At 36.8% G+C, this 9,067-nt stretch overlaps 1 pseudogene; it reads left to right on the top strand.

Annotated features, from left to right (window-relative positions):
- The first annotated feature begins 5,121 nt into the window (after positions 1–5,121).
- Positions 5,122–9,067, top strand: LOC147920946 (uncharacterized; annotated as a pseudogene).

Genomic DNA, 9,067 nt, shown 5'->3' with positions numbered 1-9,067 from the left:
TCAAAGGAGGCCAAAGGTTTTTTTGTTTTTGTTTTTTTCTTTGGTCAGTAAAAGTAACATTACAAAAAGAAAAGCTTCAACCGCAAAGAGAGGAAGACCACTTTCTAAAAACGGAAAGAAATTAATGGCTACAAAGAAAAATAAAACATTGATATACATTAATTACAAGTGGATAACAGTATAATGTGGGTCAAAATTAAACGTTATAAAGCTCGTATTATAAAAATATATTAGATTTTAACCCGCAGTACATATAATTTTTATTATTATTTATATTTTATATTCTATTTGTTTGTTAAATATTGGATGTTTTTCAAATAGAGGAATAATTAAATTTTTTGACCGTTTGTGCGACTAAATGTTTATATTAATTTTTTAACCTGTAATATACTACATAACCATTTGTTTGTTATATTTAGTTTAGTTTTTTTTTTTTGGAGATTTTATTTTGAATTTTAATTGTTATAACAAAAAATAAGGGATCTTAATACATAGTAAGTCATTTATAATTTTATACGCTATGATTAAGTCACATTTTCCCTAATGATTTAATTATTTTACACAATCTTAGTTAAATCAACTTAATTTTTATTTACAAATAATAAAATGAGGATTCAACCCGTATTAGCATAAATTTAATAATAATTTATTAATTCCAACATGTCCTCTTTATAATCCATCTACCATATAACCATATTATATAGTATTTTTAATTTTTAAATTTTACATATTCATAATATTTAAAAATTTATTAAGTTTATATATATATATAATATTTAAATAAACGTTAATCGAAGTTGTTCTTACGTTAAGAATCAAAGCTCAAAGGTTTTGGAAAACAAAATAGGAATTTGTTTGCAAAAGATTCAGAGATAGAATATTTTTAATAAACAATTGAAAGTGTAGTTAAATATATCATAGTTTCTGTTTCCATATTGATTTTGCTGTATTTTTTTAGTTGGAATGGTATGTAAAATATTTAGGAAACAAAATCTGAAGTAATGCTATTTATAGAATTTTTTTAGGGATTAACTTTGTAAATAAAATTTTAAATAAGTACAAATATAAGGGTAGAACCCAAAATGTACTTAAAATGTATATATAGATTTGAGAAATTAATTCGAATTAAGTTATATCATTTAAATTTGTTTGTTAAATATTTTTGAAGTACTTAATATGCATGTACTTCAAAAATATTTGTTTGTTAGATAATTGGTTTCCTAAAATACTTAATCCGCATATACTGTAACATCCACGAACCAAGTATTGGGTTTTTGGGATGGGTGTCGATCGACACCAATAATTTCTGGTTCGACCAGATTGACTTAATTATCGATTTTGGTCGGTTTGGTTTAGGAAAAACCATTAAACCGAGTTATTTAAGTGGATTGTCGACAAAAAGGGTTTTGGAAGTTTATTTTTGTCGTCGTTCTTTTGTTTTTGAGAAAAAAGAGAGAAAATCAAGTGTTCTTGAGATTTTGGTGATTTTTGAGAAGAATATTGGTTGTTCTTAGGAGATTTGAGGCTAATGAGGAGCTAGAAGCTTGATAGGAGGGTTGGATTCGTTGCTATTGGTCTGAATCTTCCTGCAAAGAGGTGAGTGCATGACCATGGCTGATCTAAGCCTGAGATTCCTTTGTGGCTGGTGGGGCATTGTGTTTGTTTAACGCGAGTCACGGGAAGGAAACCTGGTTAGGGATAGGACTCTGACGTGTTCAAAATTGTTTGCTCGTGACTCTTGGGGGACGTTAGTTCTCCTAGTACCGCCATATACTGAGACTTTGTGGCTTGAGGGCATGGTTGGTATATCGACTTCAGATGACGATCCGGGGGCACGTTGTAGGATGGCAACCCGAGAGACAAATATTGGACTTCCTTATATATTATGGCATGCGGGCTTAGGCCCGATGAGGAGCCAACATTATGGCATGCAGGCTTGGGCCTGATGAGGAGCGAATAAAAACTCAAGGTTAAGGCCTATGAGTAAAGGAAAGTCCAAAAGTCGAGAGCAAATAATGCTTGGAACATGAGTCTATCGCCTAGAGGTGACATTCCGTTGATCGGTCGGAGGAGTGCGGGCCGTGGAGACGGTTGCACGGTAGCCAAGGACGAATCTATGTTGGTGGGGGAGAATTGTAACATCCACGAACCAAGTATTGGGTTTTTGGGATGGGTGTCGATCGACACCATGGTGGTGTCGGTAGACACCAATTATTTCTGGTTCGACCAGATTGACTTAATTGTCGATTTTAGCCGGTTTGGTTTAGGGAAAACCGTTAAACTGGGACACCAATAATTTATGGTTCGACCAGATTGACTTAATTGTCGATTTTGGCCGGTTTGGTTTAGGGAAAACCATTAAACCGAGTTATTTAAGTGGATTGTCGACAAAAAGGGTTTTGGAAGTTTATTTTTGTCGCCGTTCTTTTGTTTTTGAGAGAAAAGGGAGAAAATCAAGTGTTCTTGAGATTTTGGTAAATTTTGAGAAGATTGTTGGCTGTTCTTGGGAGATTTTAGGCTAAGGAGGAGCTAGAAGCTTGCTAGGAGGGTTGGATTCGTTGCTATTGGTCTGACTCTTCCTGCAAAGAGGTGAGTGCATGACCATGGCTGATCTAAGCCTGAGATTCCTTTTTTCTTGCTTGTTTGTTGTTGTTTTGTGTGTTTTTTCTTGCTGGGAATGGTTACTATAGGTTCCTACGGATGCATATGGCCTGGGTTTTGAGTATTGGACGATTTGGTGGTGATTGGAAGCGAGATTCGACTCTTGTCTTCGAACGATTCACGATTTGCAGGTGCAGTGTCGATCGACACCAGGAGGGTGTCGATCGAAACCAGTGAGTAGCATTGGTCTACACTGTGGGGTAGTGTCGGTCGACACCAAGTGCTAGTGTCGGTCGACACTTGGCTGGTGTCGGTCGACACCTCCCTTCCAGCGAGACTATGTGTTGCTTCCTGGTTTGTATGTTTTGTTTGTTGATTGTTTTAGATATTGGTATCTCAGTTGCTTGTGTGTATAGCCAAATAGATGGGAGGATTGCCTCACTGAGTGTTTATCAAATACTCATGCATCTCAATTTGTGTTTGTGGTGCAGGTAAAGACAAAGTGTGATCGTGGAATCAAGGCAACAAAGAGGAGGATGTTTTAGGGACTCGATTGGTTGTTGTGTGGCATTGCTAGGTTGCTAGAGTTGGGTCAGTAGAACATTGCTAAGTTGCTGGTTCTATGTTTTCCTGATGTTCGATTATTGGAATTGTTATACTTTGAATATTGGTTATTTAATTATTGGATATTTATTGGTTTAATGTTATTGGTTATGTTATCCGCTGTTATGTGTTTGTGGTTAGGTGGTTAGTGGGTATGAGACAACTAGCTGTAGGGTATTTATTATTAGGAATATTTCCAATCTAGCACACTTTAAAAAAAAAGTATTTGCTATTTAACACACTTTTTACTATTTGGACACTTTTTCTATATCTATTAACTATCTTACCCTCTAAAAACAACTCTATTAACAATAATACCATCAAAACTAGATATCTCTTTCTCTTATTATTTATCATTACCAAATTCACATGCTTCTTCTTTATCTCTTTCTCTCTCTTTCATCGCTCCCTTCTACCTCAATTGTCTGCAATTTTTGTTTACTATTTTTGAGAATTGGAGATTATGATTTTTTTTTAAAGCATTAACCAATCTAGCATCTTTGATTTTTGGGCACAGCGAAAGCAAAGAACCAGATAACGAGATTCTTCTTATATGTCATGGGCTTGATATCTCATTCTCATGGAAGGGATTGTTTTATCCTCCTCTCATTTTGAAAGCCAATTCAGTGGTGGGTTTGTGTTTAAATAATCTGAGGTTTCTAAATTTGAGATCTTTTTTCTCCCTTTTCATAATTGAAATCTTATTTAAAGTTTTAGTTAAAAATCCTAATTAACAATAGGAAGATCCAAATAAACAAAACAAAAGATCTTTGCTTTAGACAAATCATACAAAGAATCAAATCAAATTCTTGAAATTTGGAAAGAACCCAGAAAAAAATTACCCAGATTGAAGAGCAATTAGAAAAAGAAAAAAACAAACATTTAGGGGTCATTGTCACAAAGAAACTGACCATATAGTTGTTGATGCCACAAAGAAACTGACCATATGGTTGTTGATGCCACAAAGAAAGTGGCTATTGACCATATGGTCACTGTTTCGTGGACATCAACTTTCAGATTTTTTTCATTTGTTTTTTTTATTGGTATGATCAAAAGACAATTTTATTTGCATATCATCAGACACAAGAATCATCAGTTCACCAATTACTGTAAAAACAAAAATTATAAGGTGTACTGGACATCAACTTTAAGAGAACATAGTTTAGGCTTCTTTACACGGTGAAAAATTATTATTAAGATTTCTATGAAGTCATGTCCACTTGCTTACATAAGAGTATTGTCCACGAATCTCTGTTTGTAAGAATCTTAGAGTTTTAAGTTTGGTTGGAAATATAGCTATAGTGTATAACTAATCGGTATCCATAGCACCTGATGCAGCATCTTGATGGCTTCGGCAGTAAACCAAACGAGTCCTCGTTTGGTTATACGTATTATTGGTTTTTGCGTGTTTTGGTTAATTTCCTTTTCTTGTTTTCTAAGAAAGACTTCTTTGGATGTTTAAGTCTTTATATTTATCTTCTCCTACGTCGGTTGTGACCTAGGTTGGAAACTATATAAGTGTTTTTGGGATTAAGGTTTTGGGGCAGCTTTTGTTAATTAATAAACGAGATTTGTCTCTCATCCCTTGTCTTGATTTGATTAGCTTCATCAAAACAGGAAGTCGGTCTCAAGAGATTTGTGTAAATCTCTTGATTGAGCGAAGTAGGTCTCAAGAGAATAATTTCATTCCCTTGATTGAGCTACAACCAGTTCTTACGCTGCGCCAGGTTGGTATCAGAGCTCCACTACGATCCGTAACTATGCCGCGACCTAAGAAAGACGTCCAGCCAAGTGAGGGAGAGCTTAACCGCCAAGCCATCACAGAACTTCGAGCTCAAGTTCAGAGCTTAACAACGGTGGTTCAAGCGATGAGTTTGCGTAAAGCGGCTCCGGAGGAAGACAAATTTTTTGAAGAAGATGAAAAAAACAGAGTATGACGAGAATCCTTTTGGTGAAGAAAAGGTGAAGCTTATTCGTCAAAACGGAGAAGATGATAATGACGGGAGGTGGGAATCAAGCTTTAAGCTGGAGATTCCAGAGTTTCATGGAGGTTCTTCACCCGAGGATCTTTTGGATTGGTTTGTCACAGTGGAGGAAATTCTGGAGTTTAAACGTGTACCCTTAGAACGTTGTGTGCCTTTAATTGCGATCCGTTTTCGACAACGAGCTGCAGCGTGGTGGTCACAATTGAAAACAACTCGTTCACGTCAAGGAAAAAAAAAATCACATCTTGGGGCAAGCTTCGTAAGCATATGCAAAAAAAAATTTGCCATTCAATTACGAACAACTATTGTTCCAAAAATTGCAGAATTTACGTCAAGGGACTCGTACAGTTGAAGAATTTGCTACTAAATTTTTTCTATTAATCAATCGTGTGGAGGTTAGAGATTCTGAACAACAGTTGATTGCTCGTTTTATTGGAGGACTTCGTCAACAGATTCAACACACACTCAACTTGTTTCACCCTCTTTCTCTTGCCGAAGCTCATCAACAAGCAATCACCATTGAAACACAGACCAACGGCAATTATTCGGGTTGGAGTTCTTCCCGCCTGAATCGACAACCTACCCCTGCTACTTCTTTTGCTCCAGAAGTCGCTGTTCCTGTTCCAGCTAAGGAGACAGCTATTGTTCCTGTTGACACGAATAGAGCTGTCAAATGGTCCGTCCATGGACCATTTGGGCGAGTCCATCTGAACATTCTTTTGCATGAGCTTAAGTTGGACAGTCCCAAATGGACAATGGTCCACAAAGTGTCTATGCCCATTAAGACCATTTCCAAATGGTCATGACCATGGACAATCCATTTTTTTTATTGTCATTCACTTATAAAATCTGAATTTTATTTTTGTTATTTATTTTTGTTATTTACTTATAAAATCTGAATTTTATTTTTGTTATTTTCTTTTATAAAATATGAATTTATTTTTGTTGTTATTCACTTATAAAATCTGAGTATTATTTTTGTTATTTTCTTTTATAAAATCTGAATTTTATTTTGTTGTTTTTTTATAAAATCTATTTTTTTTTTGTTATTTCCCTTCTAAAATTATGAGTTTGGTGGAAAATTACGTAATTACAGTTTCTCCTCAAAACCAAAATTAGAGAATCCACATTTTTTGCCAAAACCGTAAAACTGTGTTTTCCCGCCAAAACCGTAAAATTACGTTTTCCCGCCAAAACTGTAAAACCGTGTTTTCCCGTCAAAACCGTAAAACTACGTTTTCCTGCCAAAACCGTAAAACTGTGTTTTCCGCTAAAATCGTAAAATCACTTTTCCGCAAATACAATAATTTATCTGTTTTATGAAAAAAAAATTATAAATGTATTTTATGAAAATAAAAATTTATAAATGTAAAATATAATAATTTAAAATTATTTAGTTGTAAATGGAATTTCTCATTTTGGTAAGTGGGCAACCCATTGTCCATTTGGTTAAGCCCATATGGTCAATGGACAAAAATGGTCAAATGCCCAAATAGACCATTTATTTTTTGGTCTGACCATGGTCAGCCCATATGTATATGGACATGGGCATGTCCATGGGCGGCCCGCCCAATTGACACCTATGGACACGAACCGACCAGTCCGTACGGGGACTCTCCGTTGTTTTGCTTGTGGAGAACCGGGGCATCGTCAGTCTGCTTGTCCGACACGCAATCGAAGAGGACTACTACTTGATGATACTGGGCGTGATGTTGAAGTAATATATGATGAGTATGAGGAGGATCAAGTTGTTACGGAGGAGTTAGAAGCAGATTCAGGTCACCTTTTGATGTTACGTCGTTCTTGCTTACCACCACGTAGCCAATCTGAGGCTCCGCAACGTCATAACCTCTTTCATTCACGGTGTACGATTGGTGGTAAGGTTTGTAATTTCATAATTTCATAATTAAAAAGTTGAGTATTCCCGATGAGCCACATCCTGTCCCTTATAAATTGGCTTGGTTGCAAAAGGGCAATGACGTGAGTGTCACACGACGTGCACTTGTGACGTTCTCAATTGGTGAAGCTTATAAAGACAAGCTTTACTGCGACGTGGTTCCTATGGATGCTTGCCATTTATTGTTGGGCCGACCATGGGAATTTGATTGAAAGGTTTTACATGATGGGTTTCATAACACCTACAGCTTTAGCTTTCAAAATCGCAGCTTTCTTTTGAAGCCTTCGTTGCCTGCTCAAGTATCGTCCCCCTCTAGCTCCATCTTAATTTTACAAAAGCGTCTTTTTGAAGCTGAAATGTGTGATGCGGGTATTGTTTTTGTCATGCTTTCGACTCATGGGACTATTCCAACAGAACGTGTTATTCCTTCAGTGTTTCAAGACGTGATTCATGAGTTCGCCGACATGTTTCCTGATGACCTTCCTGCAGGGTTACCACCTTTACGGGATATCCAACATCGTATTGATTTTGTGCCGGATGCAGTTCTCCCTAACAAATCCCACTATCGTATGAGTCCTAGTGAACATGAAGAACTTCGCCGCCAAATCGAGGAGTTGGTGTCTAAGGTTTTTTTGCGAGAAAGTCTTAGTCCTTGTGCAGTTCCGGCTTTGCTTATTCCTAAGAAAGATGGTTCATGGCGCATGTGTGTTGACAAGATTACCGTACGCAATCGCTTTCTGATTCCGCATCTCGACGATTTACTTGATCAGATTGGTAAACAAGTGTGTTCTCCAAACTAGATTTAAAAAGTGGGTATCATCAGATTCGAATACGTCCTAGAGATGAATGGAAGACTGCATTTAAGACTCGTGAAGGTCTCTTTGAATGGTTAGTTATGCCTTTTGGTTTATCTAATGCCCCGAGCACTTTCATGCGTGTTATGAATGAAGCACTTCGCCCTTTTATCGGTAAATTTATCGTCGTTTATTTTGAGGACATCTTGCTCTTTAGCTTGTCTCTTGAAGATCACATTCAAAAGCTCCGTGAGGTCCTTCTTGTTTTACGTCATGACAAGTTTTACGCTACTATGAAGAAATGTGAATTCGGGTCACCGGAAGTACATTTTCTTGGCTATATTGTCTCGGCTGAAGGTTTAGCAGTTGATCCTGGAAAAGTATCGGCTATTAAGTCCTGGCCTGAACCTAAAACACTCACTGATACGCGAAGCTTTCATGGACTAGCTTCTTTTTATCGTCGTTTTGTGCCACAATTCAGTAGATTGATGGCACCTATTACTGATTGTATTAAAGAAGGCTCTTTCTTGTGGAATTCAGCTGCTTATACGGCATTTGAGGTGATTAAAAAGAAATTAAGTGCAGCTCCAATATTAGCTCTTCCAGATTTTTCTTTGGTTTTCGGGTTACATTGTGATGCCTCAAAGACAGGCATTGGTGCCGTCTTAAGCCAGCGACAACATCCCATTGCTTTTTTTAGTGAAAAATTGTCGGGCTCTCGGTCACGTTACAGTACTTACGATGTGGAGTTTTATGCTATTGTGCAGGCAGTCAAACATTGGCGACATTATTTGTTTCACAAAGAGTTTGTTCTGTATACAGATCATGATGCTCTTAAACATCTTAGAACACAAGACAAGGTTTCAGCTAGACATGCTTCGTGGATTGGCTACTTACAACAGTTTACATTTGTGATCAAGCACACGTCTGGATCTAGTAATCGTGTTGCTGATGCTTTAAGTAGACGCTATGCACTCTTTGCTGTGTTAAACGTCTCTGTTCCGGGTCTTAGTACTTTCACAGATTTATATCCCATAGACCCTTTCTTTGGTCATATTCTACAGGACGTTGAGTCTGGTTCGTCACGGGATTATACACTTCATGAGGGATTTCTCTTCAAGGATTCTCGTTTATGCATACCAGATTGTAGCTTACGTTTGAAACTTATCTCTAAACTTCATACATAA

Source organism: Camelina sativa, chromosome 19, assembly GCF_030686135.1.
Source record: "Camelina sativa cultivar CO46 ecotype springtype chromosome 19, ASM3068613v1".
NCBI lineage: Eukaryota > Viridiplantae > Streptophyta > Magnoliopsida > Brassicales > Brassicaceae > Camelina > Camelina sativa.
Note: the sequence above shows the minus strand (reverse complement) of the source record. Positions and strands in the feature narration are given on the sequence as shown.